The sequence below is a fragment of the Thalassophryne amazonica genome, chromosome 20, assembly GCF_902500255.1.
Source record: "Thalassophryne amazonica chromosome 20, fThaAma1.1, whole genome shotgun sequence".
NCBI lineage: Eukaryota > Metazoa > Chordata > Actinopteri > Batrachoidiformes > Batrachoididae > Thalassophryne > Thalassophryne amazonica.
Window position 1 is genome coordinate 48,688,123 of NC_047122.1, and position 18,154 is coordinate 48,706,276.

The 18,154-nt window shown below is 42.8% G+C and overlaps 1 protein-coding gene across 1 annotated transcript in view; it reads left to right on the top strand.

Moving 5' to 3' along the window:
• gabbr2 (gamma-aminobutyric acid (GABA) B receptor, 2) overlaps positions 1 to 18,154 on the top strand; it is a 488,893-nt gene that overhangs the window by 111,196 nt on the left and 359,543 nt on the right.

Consider the following 18,154-nt stretch of genomic DNA (forward strand, 5'->3'; position numbering starts at 1 on the left):
CCAGTCTCCTGCCTAGACTACTGGAAGGCCGTCCTGTGGAAGATCAAAATTATTCGGCAGTAAATGTGTTTAAGTTATCTCTTTCTGTGTTAATGTCTTTTTCATAAAATTTGCTAATGTTTGTTCCTCATCTGCTGTTTTAGTATCCATGTCAAAATTGGTAGACGATATGGTCGTCCATAAAGTATCTCAAATGGTGTTAACCCTGATGGTGTTGGTGTTATTCTCATATACAATTTTACTAGGTCCAACATTCAATCCAGGTTCGTTTTGTCTCTTCTATACATTTCCTTAATCTTATTTTTATTGTGCCCTTTGTCCTTTCCACTAATCCGGCACTGTGTGGATGATAAGCGCAATGAGTTTTGAGATTGACCTGTAGCGCTTCTCCTACGTATTGCACTATTGTATTAACAAAATGCGCTCCATTATCTGAATAGACTGTTTCTGGTATTCCAAATCATGGAATGATGTCTTTGCACAATGCCTTAGCCACTGTAAGTGCATCTGCATGTTTTGTAGGGAACAATTCTACCCATTTTGAGAAGGCATCAATTATGACTAAACAAAATTCCTTCCCTTCATGTTTACTCAGCTGTATATAATCCATGTGAATCACTTGAAAGGGATATTGTGGTGTTGGAAATTTACCTCTTTGGGGTCTCAAATTGCCTTGTGAGTTGTGTTTTGCACATGTCATGCATGCTCTACAATGCTGTTTTGCATATGCATCGAACCCATAAAGACAAAAAATAGATTGCAATTGCGATATCATACCCCCTGATGAGACATGCGTCACGCCATGGCTCATAATAGCTGCCCATTTAAACATATTTTTTTTTGGTAATATGGGTTTCTTTTGTGGTCATATCCGGAGGGGTGTCATATAGGAGAAAAATAGAAAGAGCTGTTGCCGCCTTTGCGGTTTTGTCAGCAACGTCATTTCCTTTTGAAACACTGTCAGAGCCTTTGGTGTGAGCCGCACATTTGCATATAGCAATTTGGTTAGGCAATTTCACAGCGTACTGAAAGCGTACTGGCTGTCTGTATAAATTGATACAGCCGTACCTTTAAACAGATAGCAAGCTGCAGTTAAAGCAACTAATTCAGCTGCTTGTGCTGAAAATGAGGATGGCAATGAAGCAGAATCCAATACTTCTGAATTTGTGACAACAGCATATCCAGATTGTGTTTGTCCATAAGCGTTTTTAGTGGAAGAACCATCCACATACACAATTGTACTGTTTGGGATGGGTGTGTCCTGGAGGTCTGGACGTGCTTTCGTACAGACCGTAGCTACATCAAGACAATTGTGCGGCTCACCATCCTCAGGTAAGGGTATCAATGTGGATGGATTCAATGTTGTACATCGCTCTACCGTAAGATGTGGTTGTGATAATAGCAAGGACATACACGAAAGATGTCTTGCTGGGGACAAAAGGCTCATGTTTGTCTGCAACAGAAGTGCAGAGACTGCATGTGGAACTTTCAGTGTCAACTGATGGAATAGAACAACATTACTGCTACTTTGAACAGCCATAAAGGCTGCAACAACAGCCTGTACACATGGTGGTAGAGCACTTGCTACTGCATCCAATTTAGATGAGTAGTAGGCAACTGGCCTCAATTTTGAGCCATACACTTGAACCAAAACACTAGTCATGAACTTATTCTTACAATCAACTGTTTGAATGAATGGTTTACTATAATCTGGTAGTGCCAAAACTGTGGATGACACTGTTTGTTTTACTTTTACAAAAGCTTCCTCAGCATCTTTGTTCCATTCCAACACGGTTGACATTGAAATATCATCCTTGTACATCAAATCAGAAAGTGGACTAGTCAATTCTGCATAGCAGGGAATCCATGCCCTGCAGTAATTTGTCAATCCAAGAAATGACATCATCTGCTTTTTGGTTTGTGGTTTTGGAGCGTGCAAAATTGCTTCCTTCCTGTCAGACAGGATTGTGCGCCCTGTGGCTGATAATTCATGTCCTAAATATTTTACTTTATCCCTACACAACTGAACTTTGTTTTTACTCACTTTGTGGCCATTATCAAATAAGAAACATAATAATGCTACTGTGTCAGTTATGCAGTTTTCTCGTGTGTCAGAGGCAATCAGAATGTCATCAACATACACTAATAGTTGGCTATCTGCCGGTGGAACGAAATTAGCTAAACATGCTGACATGACTTGAGAATAAATAGTTGGGCTCTCTGCGTAACCCTGCGGTAATCTGGTGAATGTATATCGTTGTCCTTTAAAGGTAAAAGCAAACCAGAATTGACTATCTGGGTGTACTGGCACAGAGAAAAATGCATTACTTATGTCAATTACTGAGAAACTATTAGAATTTGGTCTCAGCGAATTTAACAAGGTGTGTGGATCTGGGACACATGGTGCTCTTTTAATCACAGCAGCATTTACTGCCTGCAGATCTTGAATCATTCTCCACCCCACTGAGGGCGGAGCCTTTTTTTACAGGAAATATGGGTGTGTTACATGGTGAATCTGGACATGGCACTATTACTCCTGCTGTTAATAAATTCTCTATTACTGGCCTGATTCCTTCAATTGCATCAGGTTTCAATGGATACTGTCTTACACATGGTCTGTATTCTGTTTTTGGTCTTATAACTACAGGTTGTGCATTTTTTTATCAGTCCTACGTCTGAAGGACCTGTTGTCCACAATCCTGATGGTACAGAAGAGAGAAGATCATCCTCTTCAGGACTCAACTGAAACACTCAGGATTGTGAAGTGGACACATCAATCTGTGTTCCAGCTGTCAGCACCAATGAGACATTAACTGGCACTTTATACAATTTAGTTGATGGACTGAACTCCGTTCGTGGTCCAACTCTGCTCCAATCAGTGGCTGACAAAGCTGTTATGACTGTCAGTCCCAATTCTTGCCATTCTGTCAAATATGGTTTACAAAGTGACACATGTAATGGCATACCTGTGAATCTCAATTTTAAAACATCTTCAGTGGCACCTGTTACTGTTATGACAGCTGTTGAGTTGCCATCATGAATCAAATCGGTCATTATCAGCTTCACAGGTGAAATATTTTTCAATTTGTTTTCATACACTGGTGTTCCTGGCAATATGCCACTATGGACTCTAAATACACTCAAATCTGCATCTAAACTCTATCCATGGTTCTCCTTCTTTCTGAGTTGTCCTGGTAATTTCAGTATAATTTATCTTTGGTCCTAACACTCCTTTTGCACGTGTAATCGTAGCTTCCACTCTTGTTTTCAAGACTAGATCATCATGTGTCAGTGGTACGCCTTGTTGATCTGCAGGATTCCAGTCTCCACGTACCTGACTCCATTTAGGGCCACATGCTTTCATCCACACCTGTTGGACTTCAGGTCCATTAAGGTGGTAAGATGTTCTAATGTTTTCTATATCCTGCATAAATCCCTCAATGTCGACATGTGGCGATGGTATCATGTCGACTGCTGCTTTGATATCATCAGCATTCCATGTCCGATAAACGAGCATGGTTGGTAGCTGTCCTGCTGTTTCTGCACGAGGATTTGGTACTTCTATCATAGGATAGGCACCTCCCTGGTCACTGTGTTCCACCATGGGAGGGGCTGTGGGCACTTTCGCTTGACTGCGTGTTTGTGGTTTTTCTGGTTTTTCTCTTTTTACCTTAGGTTTTACTGCCAAATCATACTGTGGTGGCAATACATCGTCATCCTCTGGTAGAGGAGATAAAGGTCTCTTTGTCACCGACGATCCAGCCGGCGGTGATTGTTGAGGCTGTTCTGGTTCTCTGTGCTGAATTATCACATCTTCTTCTGCCTTACCTACAGCTTTCTTTTTCCTTGCTTTCTCTAATCGTCGCTTCTCTGCTCCTTTCTGTCTGTTCTCTGCTTCTTCCTCCCAAAATGCCACTAAATCTGCCCCTACTTTCTGCATCTTTTTCTCATCACCTTTATGTTGCTGTTCTAACTCCTTCTTCAGCTTCTGTATACTGATCAGGTTCAGTCGTCCGTCAAAGTCATGTTTATTAATCCAGGTCTCCAATTTTTTGTTGTTTTTGGATTTTTTGCTTCCATAAATTTCCAGTCGTCAGTTGATAAATTTTCCTTATTTATAGACGTCTTACCCCCCATTTTTATTATCCCTTGTTATAATTTGGACTTCAGACGGGGGCACACCTAGGGTGTTCTAAATCTGAAGTTTTCACACTTTCTTTGGACGTGACAATTAATTTGCCGTCGTGTGGTTGATTCCTTTCACCTCCCCGTAGGAAGCGGAATCACTTGCCTCTGCTTCCACACGCACGGTTGTCACTAACGTTGTCCAAAGTATTACACTTTCACACAGTTATTTACACTTACACAAAACACTATTTACACATAGAAACACTCCTAATAATCGTACGCGCATTCTTATGTCAGGGGAGCTCGCCCTCCCGTGAAATTTAACTACTGTCCTGCATTAGGGGACTCCGCCGTCCCTGCCAAATTTAACTACTTTTTACAGTGCACGTATTTCTACCCGGGATTTCCTGTACGTATTAAAACAGAGGAGTCCGTATCCTCCTTCCGGAATTTAACTACTTGCGTCCCTCGCAACCGTAGAGGAGTCCGCCCTCCTTACAGAGTTTAACTGCTTTGCATTAACAGACGATTCTGTATCATCGCTTACGGAGTTTAACTGTTTTATGTGATCACTTTTATCCCCTACCGGTACGCGTATATAAACAGAGGAGTCCGCCCTCCTTACAGAGTTTAACTGCTTTGCATTAACAGACGATTCTGTATCATCGCTTGCGGAATTTAACTGTTTTATGTGATCTGATCACCACTCACTCAGTACTATTTACAAAGAAATTTTACTCACTGACTCGACTTCCTGTCTGTCTTCTTCGGGAAAATCTCGTCAACCAGACGATGCCAACGGTGGTCGACAATTGCAGACACGATCAATCGATCGATCAGACCTTGGCCAAGGATTTACGTCTGGACTTGACGACCTCCGCCGGACACCTCCGGTGTTGTTGAGATCCCGGACGAGCCCCCAGTCAATGTTGGGTATTTTCTCCTCCAAACATTTTTAAAACCTTTAACAAGACAAACAGAGTCAAGAAACACCAGTGAGACAGAAAATCAAATATTACGCGCGGAGTGCGGCCAGGCTGTACACCAAAGCTACACTAAAGTCTGGCCTGCTTTTCCGCTCTTTTTATTAAGAGGCGCCCTCATCACATAAACAAGAAACTTGTCCTAAGGGTGGGGGTAATGACGCAAGACAAGTTTCTTCCCATAACATAAACGCATACGTCAAGTGCAGCTGTAAGGAAGAACACTTCAGGTCAGCACATCTCGTTCGTCTGTTGCAGGTATCAGCTGTTCTGCATCTGCCTGAAGTGTCCTGTCTTCCACACTCCTTCACACTAAACACCACATCACAATAGTCAAAACGTTCTCTTGCTCCCAGTCGTTAGAGGCTGCGAAAACAAAGTTATGTTATAACAATAAGTACATCCAGTCCTTCATTCCCAGCTCAGATTGACCCCAGAGTGCTAAAACAAAATTGAATTCTCAGGATTGCATTAAGACAGGTGCAAAACAGCACATCTCCGTTCTCATGAGAAAGAAGACAAAGCTAAAACAAGGTTGAATAACACGTACGTTCTCAGGGTGAAGTGCAAAACAGCACAACACCGTTCTCATGAGAAAGAAGACAAAGCTACAAATGTTTAACAGTGATAACATATATATATATATATATATATAAAATCCTTAACACTTTGTCCCCACTGTTTAAATACCACCTATTGGTTTATGGGCACGCTACCTGTCAGTATACTTGGACAAGACCTGTCATCCACATTGTCCCAGTTCATTGACCTGTTAGTGGGCACCAGCCTAGGCTGGAGAAGTGTAGGACTTAATTCTATTTATCATGGTCTACACCAGGGATATTCAACTCATTCCAGAAAGGGCCGATAGGATGCAAGTTTTCTGTGCAACCGTCCACTCAACCAGATGATTTCACAGATTAACATCACTTTGCACAGATGGAATCAGTTAACCAATGAAATCACCTGGTTGAGCGGGAGGTTGCACAGAAAACCTGCAGCCTCTTGACCCTTTCTGGAATGAATTAAATACCCCTGGTCTAAGCTGAAAAGCCCTTTAAAGCCTTTTATTCATCTTACAATTTTGTAATCAGAGCTAGAGTGTTTTTGCCAAGTTTCCAACACTGTTAGTTCTAATTAAGCTCAATTTAATGACTTGGGAGAGGGTGTCCACTTATCTTTTTGCCTGTAGGAGCTTGGTTGTTAGTACTGTGAGCATTGTGGGACTATAGAAGGCATGAGTTGGGAAAGTGCTTATTAAAAGTGGAGGTTTTCCCCAGTTATTGTGTATAACACTGTAGTATCCCCCAAATGACATGAAATATATGAGGGCTTTCATGCGCTCCCTTGTTATTCAGTTTATAAGATACTTCAGGTGACAAGAAAATCACACATAATCTAAAAGGCATCTTGAAGGGTAGGAATATTTCATGTTGAGAACATTGCTGCTGGTAATAAAATAAACAAACAAGTGAAAAATGACTGTGACTGAGTGTGTTGTTGCCACCAGATATCTCGGCAGTTCCGGTCAACAAAACCTTTGCTGCCGTCTTGCACAAATCTGCTTTTTTCCCCCCCTAACTCTTAAAACGGACTCTGAGCCCAATACTGTTTTCTTTAGGGACTCCACTGCTAACTTGAATCATCCTCCAATGTTCTCCTGTATATTTAGTTTTTCTGCTCACATTTACACAATTCATCCAATTGCACCCCTGGAGGATCTCATGGGCACAAGACACAATTAAATTGATAATCGGTGTCCGCCCCCACCCCCTTCTTCTCACTCTCTGTCTACATCCTCCGTTTCTCTTCCAGACACTGTCATTTGCGCAAATATCTCTGCGGCCACTTAAAGCTTTTTTGTGAATGAAAATGTATGGTGCACAGGAAACAGAATGAAATGGAGTTTTCTCTTGTTAAATGACTTGTGCTGTGAAGGAATAATTTTTTAAGAATGCCACGAAGAGATTGACCATGCGTCTTATTTCTCTGTGCATGAACCATCATGCAGGTCCCAGTTAACTACACCAAGACCTGGAGAAACTGCATTTCGTTCTGCCTGTAAGGGTCGAGTGACAATAAAAGTGAGTCTGAGTCTGAGTCTGAGGTGCCTCAGTGTTGAAGACCCAATCAGCTGGAGAACTCCAAGGGGATACCCATGTTACCCCTAGCTGCAGCATATAGACGGTTGTTTTTGAGAGCTCAAGATGGATGGGTTGTCTGTCTGGATGGTTGCCATCCATTTCAACAGTGTGGTGGATGCGGCAAGGTGCAGCACCAGTGGATGCTCCCAGACTTATGTGACAGTAGTTTGAAACTGGTGGCGTAAACAGTGATCATGGTGGCCTCTTAAACAAAACATTCCTGGTTCAAGTCCACCTCTACCCCAATAAATCATTCATACATTTGTTCATTCATTCATTTTCTGCTGCTTATCCAGGTCCAGGTCACAGTGGCGGTAGACCATGCAGCTCCACCCACACTTCCCTATCCTTGGCCAAGTCCTCTAAAGGTGCCATGACACTTGCACGACTTTGATCCACGCACTCTGTCATGCAGGAGAGTAAACTTGTTGTAAACTCATTTTAAACCATTGTAAACTGTGCACGGTTTTGTGCACGTGCGCAAAGAAAATTCTGAAATGTTCAAAATGTCCATTCTGCATTAATTATGTGAACTTCAAGTGAACATTGTGCAAACAATTAAAAACACTGTGTGTGAGTGCAAGTGATTGCATCAGTGCACCGCACAGCGCAGCTCATCTGACCAATTATAACAAATGTTAAATCTAACATAAATGTACTTTTACAGCTGCTCACGAGAAGGAATGAACATGCAACTGTTTTACCAAGCTATTACAACATAAATATTACAAATAATTACCTTTTAGACTGTTCCAAATACGTTCTCCACCTCATGAAGTGCAGGAAAGAGAGAGAGAGAGGGAAAGAGAAAAAACACTCCAGCTGAAACGGGCCTCTGTAGTTCCAGAAGCTATTAGAGGCATTTTCAACAGCCAACTTGGAGAGAAAATGATTAATCCGCTATGAAATAATTATTTTATATACACAGCATCCAGCGCACAACGAGGGGCATCCAGTGAAACAAAGCACAGCATCCAGCTGGGAACACAATGGGTGGGATCGTCACAACGAAGTGCGTGCAAATGCGTGGATCAAAGTCATGCAAGTGTCAGGGCACCTTAACCCTTCCGGGGGGGATCCCAAGGAGTTCCTAAGCCAGCTTGGAAATACAATCCCTGTAGCATGGTCTCTCCTGGCATCTCTTCTCACTTGGATATGCCTGGAAGATCTCCCTAGGTACTCAACCAGGGGGCATCCTCAACAGATGGGTGAACCACCTCAGCCAGCTCCTTTCAATGGAAAGAAGCAGCAACTCAACTCCGAGTACCCTAAGAGTAGCATATGCTCAGATACTTGAAAGAGAAATCTCATTTCTTCCGCTTGTATCCATGACCTTGTTGTCATTACCCAAAGATCATGACCTGGGGTGAGGACAGGAGCATAAGTCAACTTATAAAACAAGAGTCTCTGTTGAAGTGCCTCAAGCAGAGGAGTTAAATAACACCCATGTCCCATTCACCATGTAAATCTGGAGTTCCATCAGGAAGAGCATTTAGACTCAATATGCAGCTCTATCCAGTATCTACTGTGATGACTCTGACCAAAATGTGACCTGCCAAAATAAAGATTGTCCTGTGAAATTTTAAAGCAGAAACTCCAGAATAGTGCGAGCTGATTTTCTTGTGTGACTGATGAATAATGTGATTGTGCGCTTAGTTTAAGACCAAATTAGCCAAAAATGAAGAAAATTCTCTTTCCTTTGCTTGATTGACTAGTCTTCTCTTTGTGGGTCCAGTGCCTCTTGAGGGACTGCTTGGCTTGGTTCAGTGGGATTACACTTTGTCCCCCTCCATGATTAGCGCAACATGTTCCAGCTGTTGTCAGGTGTTGTCAAAAAGCACAACAACCTTTAATAGGCTTAACAGAGCGTCTGCCTCCTGCACAGCACAGATTGCTAATAAAAGCGCAATGTGTTCACTGTGATTTCAGTACCTCTGGCCAATTTGGGCTTAGCTCGGCTTTGTGAGCGAGCGGGCCCCTGCGCGCATTCATATTTGTATTTATGATTGTGTTTCGCTGTGCCTTTGTGTGAAGATAATTTACCTAGTAGTGCACATGTGCATTTGGGAAGATGCATAATCGGAATTAAGTGTGCAGGAGGAAGTGAAAAAGAGAGCCTTGTCACCACCAATGAGGCGTTCAGTGTACCATCATGGCTATCCTGGTGGCGATCTGAGCTCTCCGGAAGCGAGAAATGGACTGAGTAAAATAACAGGAGCCAGACTGCAGGGAACGAGGGAGCAGGAAGGAGATGGAGAGCAAACAGATATCAGTTTGAGCAGCTGAGACAGTCTGTCGCAGTAGATCTTAAAGGCCAGACACTCCCCAGACAAGTGGAGGCTTCCCTACTTTTATTCCTGTGTTGCAGATGCAATGTCTGAAATTGTTATACCTCTGTTACTCTGCTTTCGCGCAGGCCAGGGTAGGTCACCTCTGAGAGAATGCACTAGTCCTATGTGTTTCCATGTCCACCACACTACAGAACTGCCCTGAGTCCTGGATGGCAACCACCTAGGCAGACAACCAGTCGGCCCCCGCCTCCCAAAAGTAGCCATCTGTCTACCACAGCCAGGTGATTCCCCTTTTCATGATTCCAGAGTTCTACACACTGTGGCACCTGTGCACTGGATAGGATCCAAAGAAATGTCCCATATGGCCAACATATTGTAGTAGTCCGTTAAAGTAGTACACATCTTCTGAGTCTCCTTAAGTAAGTATTCATTTGACACAAAGTCATTTCAGCAGGACACAAGTGTCCACTGAAGAGACCAAGCACCAAAGACATCCCGTCATTGCCTTAGGTCACTGGTTAGCATCCAGGTCTCACAACTATACAGTAAGACAGGAAGCACCAGGACCTTCAAGACTTTGATCTTCCTTCTCCTGTATACATGTCTTCATTGGTCTTGAAGCTCTTGGTCTTGAAGTTTGAGAAAGCAGAGAAATGAACGTCACTGCAGAGATAAGTAAATCTCTTGACAAGTATGTCCCACTCACTGCATGCACATACATTTCTGATGATTGAGTCCAGGAAGCCTGAATCTAAGTCTAGATCCAGGAAAACTGCTTTTGAAGTGCCGCAATCAGGCATCTGTTAATTCTGCAAAGATCACAGGATCATCTGCAAAAGCATGGTTTGCCCCCAAATGTTTAAAGTGTGTAACTGCTGCTGCAGAGTCACACATGCAACAAGAACCTGTCTTCATCTTCAGTATGTATGTTGAGTATATGGTATTGACAGCCATGACGGACCTGAGAGGATTATTTGTATTTGTACAAGTACAAGGGAAAATGGATAATCTCCTTTAGATATGACCTATTGGCTACACCCTGATAAGTGTTGCAGGGCATATGTTTTACAAATTACTCAAGTCAGCTTGGTGCACATTCTCTCTGCTGCGCTGGAAGCACAGAAGTGATTCATTAAACAGTGGATCCAGGCTATTAGGAAAGACCCGCTTTTAAGGCTGCTACACGATGCCTCAAGTCAAGTGGATGGATTTGCTTGTAACAACGGTACAATATTTGCATTGACCTTGCTCTGATTAATAACGATAGCCTTTGAGTTTTAAGTTATAGTGTTCTAACAACTCCAAATGTTTGTATTATTTATAAGATGCAAATAAATTACTGCAATTCATATCGTATAGAGATTCCACTTCTTGAATGATAAAGTGTACATATCCAACCTGACCTTTTAAAGGTGATGTCTGAGATGGGCAGATTGCCTGTGACATCACATCGGGGCTCTCTTTCTGCTCCATGTTTCTCTGCTCTCTTGTTCCAGCTCTTGCTCTCTCACATGTGCATTTGGTTTGCAGTGTTTTGGCTTCATTTGGCTGATCTGGTTACAGTAATTTGCCATTAGATGAGGGACAGGTGCAGCTGCCTTCATGTGCAACACTAACAAGGTATTTCATCATGGTTAACTCCAGCCTGATGCTGTGGTCAGTTCTTGTTCTTCTTGCAATATCACACAGTCAGCTCCCAAGCTCTGGAATACTAGTTGCCTGCATTTGTATAATCATGATAGCCTACGTCTTTTTTGATGAAATACCTGAATTGACAAGATGATCAACCTTTGTAATTCTCAGGCCCATGAGTATTTGGACACAAACACAGCTTTAATTCAGTGGGTTTACAAAAATATTGCATTAACCATTTAGAAATTAGAATAATCTGTAGACAGTCTTTAGGGTCCTGGTGTGAGACTTGGACGCTAACCACTGATGACTGAATATATAGTAGTATAGTAGTAAGTCTCTTCAGAAGATCCTTGGGTACTGGTGGGGTACCCAAGGATCCTTGGGTGATGGATTGAGGAAATGTATGAGTAGCAGATGTCTGTTTTCGCCTTTATGAATCCTTTTCTCATTTCTCCCTTGTCAGTTGAAGTCAGCTGATGTCCAACAAGCCCATCGGAAAGTTTGGTCGGAGTTTTTGAGCAGACAGCAGATGGCAAGCTTCCTCGGTGGTTGCACATCTCTTTTTCATTTTTTTCCTATACCTTTTCATTACCCTTTCAAAAGGCGAAGCCCTCGATCTACTGGTCAGTCTTTGTTCCTACTCTGACCTATGGTCACGAGGGTTGGGTCATGGCCGAGAGAACTAGATCGCGGGTACAAGTGACCGAAATGGGTTTCCTCAGGAGGGTGGCTGGTGTCTCCCTTAGAGATATGGTGAGAAGTTTGGTCATCATCGGAGTAGAGTCGCTGCTCCATTGCGTTGAACGGAGCCAGCTGAGGTGGTTTGGACATCTGGTAAGGATGCCTCCTGGGCACCTCCCTAGGGAGGTGTTCCAGGCACGTCCATCTGGGAGGAGACCCCGGGGACGACCCAGGACTAGGTGGAGAGATTATATCTCCACACTGGCCTGGGAACACCTTGGGATTCCCCAGTCAGAGGTGGTCAGTGTGGCATAGGAAAGGGAAGTCTGGGGTCCCCTGCTGGAGCTGTTGCCCCCACGACCTGAACCTGGAAAAGCGGTTGAAGATGATGATGATTACATTAACTTGCCCGTGGATATCTAGTAGACGTTAGTTTTATCAGTGTGTTATCTGTTCGTCTTCGGTTTGTGTCTAGAAGTGCTGTGCACCTGCATTTGGTCCTTGTTCACTTATTCCATCGGAGCCTGAAATCCACCTGAGACAGATGGATTAGATGATTTTTGCCACCGGAAAAATTCTTTCTCTCCGGTACTAAGCAGATGACTCAGTCTGTCACAGGGTGATGACACCTTTAGAGAGATTCCACTGAGGAGTATCATTTGCATTCTGACCAGCTGTGACATTTTGTCCATGGGATGAGTTTCTCCAGCATGCAGATGCCTCAGTGTTGAGGACCCCACCAGTGGGAAAAGGCCAAGGGGACACCCACGGTTCACCTGTCTGTGGCAGATACATGGTTACTTTCTAGAGGTGGGCATGTATCAGTTGTTTGTCTGGAAGACCATGGGCCATGTAATAAATAAAAGCAGAGAAAAAAACGAGCACTCACAGGGACCAGGAGTGGAGGTGCACGGCTCAAAAACTAAGTCAATATAAAAATATAGCCAGCAACACTCAAGTGTCCATCTTAATAAACGGTTTAATGACTCATGGCAAGACGACAGGATCAGGAGCACAGACGCATTTCGACTAGGTCTTCATCAGTGTGTCAGTGTGTGTGTGTGTGTGTGTGTGTGTGAGACACACTGATGAAGACCTAGTCGAAACACGTCTGTGCTCCTGATCCTGTCGTCTTGCCGCCATGTAATAAATAACCCTTTGGATTTTTGAGACCATGATCTATGTCTGGAGTGGGTGTGAAAATGTTGGCCTAAAATGAAAATGAAAGCCTATGGTACCCCAAACAGTATACTTTTTTCACAAACGTGAATTTTGAGCGTTGGTGAGAACAGCTGGCCCAAAGTGTCAACATACAGCAAATATATGTTATTTAAAAAAAAAAAAACAATGACATAATTTCGCTACTTCTGGGGACAGAAACACAGAACATTATCTGAGATTTTGGGCAAATTACACGCAAACAAAGTGAAAATAGAAAGAAAAAGTGATGATGCGGTGGGAAAGTGTACATGTGTTGCAGTTTGTTTATGACCCGGTGCTCAAGCATGTTGAGGCGGTTTTGCAGGTGAGAGAACGTAGCTACTCTGGTTAGCTGTGTAGGGTAACAGATACTGACATGACCTCACATTTTCCTCCTCTTCCCTTCTCCACTGGGAACTGATAAAACGGCACTTTTCATGACTGCTTCGGTGATTGCAGCCGAAAACAAAGCAGTACACCATTTGTGACATTATGCTGTGTATATATTGCGCAACGGGAACAGCTGTCCCCATAAGTGGTCAAATCCCGTGATATCACGCAGGGTTCATTCAAGACTGCGCTGCCCTGTTGACTTAAAAAAAAAATACTTCCATTACTGTTTATGGATTTTATTGTTAAACAAGAACAATCCGAGATTTGTTACATGTGCCAAGGGTCGACGAGGACTCAAAATAAAAAATATATGATTCACATCGTGACCCGGACTTTATCTGGATCCGGAATCCACAACACAATGCAATAATTGCATACTGATCCAGAACAGTCCAATTGATCAAGATGTTGCAATCTCATATTTAATTCATAACCTGAAACAAAATAGTGTCTTCATGATCTTGGTTTTACATCTTGATGTCGTTTCCATGAAGTAGTTTTGACGTAATCCTTAAAAGTCTACAACATGAAATCCTGATCTAGAATCCGGATCCAGATCACCTCCAAAATTGAATGGAGTCTTCCAAGGCCTAACACCAATCTGTGGTGAAAATTTGGTGAAAATCCGTTGACGTAATCCTTCAATTTCAGTTTCAATTTACTTTCATTTATATAGCACCAAATCACAACAGAGTTGCCTCAAGGTGCTTCAAACAACTAAGGTCTAACCTTACTAACCCACAGAGCAGCAGTGGTAAGGAAAAACTCCCTCTGAGGAAGAAACCTCAAGCAGACCAGACTCAAAGGGGTGATCCTCTGCTTGGGCCATGCTACAGACACAAATTATAGAACAATTCACAAAACAAATATACAGGAAATGCAGTTGGTGCACAGGACAGGAGGGTCTCCAGCACAAATACCACACCCATGGAGCCGCACCTTAAACAGAGAGAAAAAAACAGAATCAGGCATCAGAAAGACAAGAAATACTGTATAATTTGCCAGCGTTAAACAACAAGAAAAACAGGAAATATTAAGGTGATTCCTGGCCACTAGCCCTAAGATTCACTAAAAGACCCAGAATGTAGGCAAAGTTGAGGCTGCGGCACGCTGCATTTACAAATAAAATTAATTAAAAGAGTAAAAAGCGTAAAACCATACTGTACCAGTATGCTAGCCATATGAAAGGGAAAATAAGTGCGTCTTAAATCTGGACTTGAAAGTCTCCACAGAATCTGACTGTTTTATTGATGCAGGGAGATCATTCCACAGAATAGGGGCACAATAAGAGAAAGCTCTGTGACCTGCAGACTTCTTCACCCTAGGGACACAAAGTAATCCTGCACCCTGAGAACGCAAAGCCGGTACATAGGGTTTAAGTAGGTCAGCTATGTAGGGAGGTGCCAGTCCGTGAACAATTTTATAGACTAGTAACAGAACCTTAAAATCTGATCTCACTGGGACAGGAAGCCAGTGAAGAGACGCCAAAATGGGTGTAATGTGGTTGAACTTTCTGCTTCATGTCAAAGGTCTGGCTGCAGCATTTTGAACAAATTGGAGACCGCTAATGCTGGACTGGGTTAAACCAGAAAGTAGAACATTGCAGTAGTCCAATCTAGAAGAGATAAATGCATGAATCAGGGTCTCAGCATCAGCCATAGACAGGATGGGATGAATCTTTGCTATATTTCGCAAGTAGAAGAAATCAGTCCTCGTAATATTTCTAATGTGGGGATATATTCAAAGCCTATATAAAGTGAAATGTTGATCCAGAATTTGGCTCCGGATCTGGATCACCTCCAATATTTAATGGAGTCTTCCATGGCCTAATATGTATCTGTGGTGAAACTTTTGTCAAAATCCATGCAGTATTTGAAGTAATCCTGCTAACAGACAGACAGACAAATAAATAAACACTGATGATTTTATTACATCCTTGGCGGATTATTATTATTGCATATTTTCACATGGTGTAAAATTTGGTTTAAGATGAGTTGCACTTAGAATCTCATGGACAGACAGAAGGACAGACCGGGTGGACAACTTTCACTCCATTTTTGTTTGTGTGATGTATAAAAAGAGGTTTTTAATGTACATCCCATTTAATGTAATTGAGAGGGATTTATTAGTAGCACACTAACAACAAACTGTCATCATGTAACTATTAATCAAACAGAATGACTCTCAGCACTTTGGTGCAAAGGTCACTGTGAAGGAAATATAATGGGGAGACTGGCTTGAGGAGCATTTGAACTAAACTTCTCCTCAGCTCCTTTTCCCATTAGCAGTACTGTATTACAGTAGAAATTCACTGCAATGAAACATCAGAGGAGGCGCTATAAATTGCAAAAACTAAAACACGTTGAGTGAAATACAAAACTAAAATCCAGCTCATTTATATGAAACTGAAATCAGATTTCAGTGTGTATTCCAGCTGCAGTACCACACAGCAGTGTGGTTTAATTTTCTATTTGAAAATCATCAGCATTAGGTAGATTTTAGATGCCTTTCCTGAACGTCCTTCCCCACATTCCTCTGCCGTCAGCCAACAACGCAACCACCCCTTACACACACACACACACACACACACACACACACACACACACACACACACACACACACACACACACACACACACACACACACACACACACACTCTCACCCTTCTTGGCAGCTTCCCCCGCTGGTCAAATGGATTACTACGGGCGTTAACCCCATCGATTCACTCCACAAATGGCCTACAAATGCCAGGAATTAGATTTCAGACTGGGCAAGCGGGTAATAAAGTGCTGTAATATTTCTTGCCATTTGAAATGGGAGTGAAGCACAGTTTGTTTTTGCACCAATTTGCTATTGGTTTTAAAAAAATTGTTGCTTAAGGATACACAGTATATGCCTGTAAATGTCAAGAAAAATGAACTATATATGTTCAAAATGAAGGTGAGAGGTTTGAGGACTGTATGAACCCACAGCAACCTGTGCAGCTGCAAAAATCTACACAGAGTCATTGAATCAAGGTCACGGTCATAAATGTGTCCCACTGTGCATGTTTCTAACAGAGGGCAGCCTTGTAAAAGTGTTCAGCTTGACTTTATTAGTGCAGCGTCTGCCTCAGGTCTACCTCTTCCCTCGTCGTCTTCTTCTCTCGTCTTGCGAATGCCTTCATGGTATCTGTGTCTTCGAACTCTTTGCGTTGCTTCTTATTCTGCTTCCTCTTTGCCAATCTGACGTGAAACGTTGCAGCTTTTCCATCGCTAAATAAGTATTGATTCATGTCTGAGTGGTTGTGCTACCTAATGAGCAGCTAAATATAGCCATCTTCATGGCAGCCCTGCGACGGCTCCTTCACTAATGTAGTACAAAAAGTGTGGGTCGTCTCAGTGTTGGCATGACAACACACCAGTCAGGTCTGTTGGAGCAGTTATGATGTGTGTGTGTGTGTGTGTGTGTGTGTGTGTGTGTGTGTGTGTGTGTGTGTGTGTGTGTGTGTGTGTGTGTGTGTGTGTGTGTGTGTGTGTGTGTGTGTAGGGGAGAATGAATGGAAGGTAGTGGTAGTGAACAAAGGAGAAAAAAAAAGTCTAAGAATAAGGACTCGGCTTACTCTAAAGGCTGTCCATATACATTCACCCCCCCCCCCCCCCACGCCCCCAGGCGGAAATAGACTGAGAGAGCACGCACTAGCACTTCTTCCCAGTGATTTCAACGTTTTCTGTGGGATTTGTCAGATTTGTTTCTAAGACAGCAATAAACAGCTAATGACTACCTTATAAAGTCGGGCAATAAAAAACACTCACCCTCAGCCAGAACCAAGCGTCTATCCAATCTACAGTTGAGTTTTTTGTTTTTTGTTTTTTTGGTCTCTGTTGTGACTTTTATAGTGATTTTGAGTGAAGTGGGGGTTTTGTCCAAGTGGTTAAGTGTGCTTGTTTCCAGTGCAAAAGGATGGCGTTTCAAACCCCACTGTGTCAGGAAGGGCATCGAGTGTAAAACTTGTGCCAAATCAACAAGCAGATCTCCTGTGGCAACCCCAAGTAAAAACAAGGGAGCAGCCGAAGGGACTTACTATATTGTGATTTGGAGTGACTGACAGCGTGGACAAGCCCTGCCTGTGGTGCTGATGCTACACCCATGAGTGTAAATGAAGGTTGACTATGGCACTTGCAAAAAGGACTATGCTCAAAGACTGGATCTGAAGACCCAATCCCCCCAACCAGCTGGTGCTGTCCTGGACATCTGCTGAAGCGGCTGTAGAGATCTGTCATTCTGAACATCCCTGCTGGACAACACGTACCATGTTTGGACAGACATGGACTAACAACTGCCCACTGTGACACACGTGTGTCTGTTTGCTGTCATCACATGGACATAAATAAAAACATATACTCAACAAAAATATAAACGCAACACTTTTGGTTTTGCTCCCATTTTGTATGAGATGAACTCAAAGATCTAAAACTTTTTCCACATACACAATATCACCATTTCCCTCAAATATTGTTCACAAACCAGTCAAAATCTGTGGTAGTGAGCACTTCTCCTTTGCTGAGATAATCCATCCCACCTCACAGGTGTGCCATATCAGGATGCTGATTAGACACCATGATTAGTGCACAGGTGTGCCTTAGACTGCCCACAATAAAAGGCCACTCTGAAAGGTGCAGTTTTGTTTTATTGGGGGGGATACCAGTCAGTATCTGGT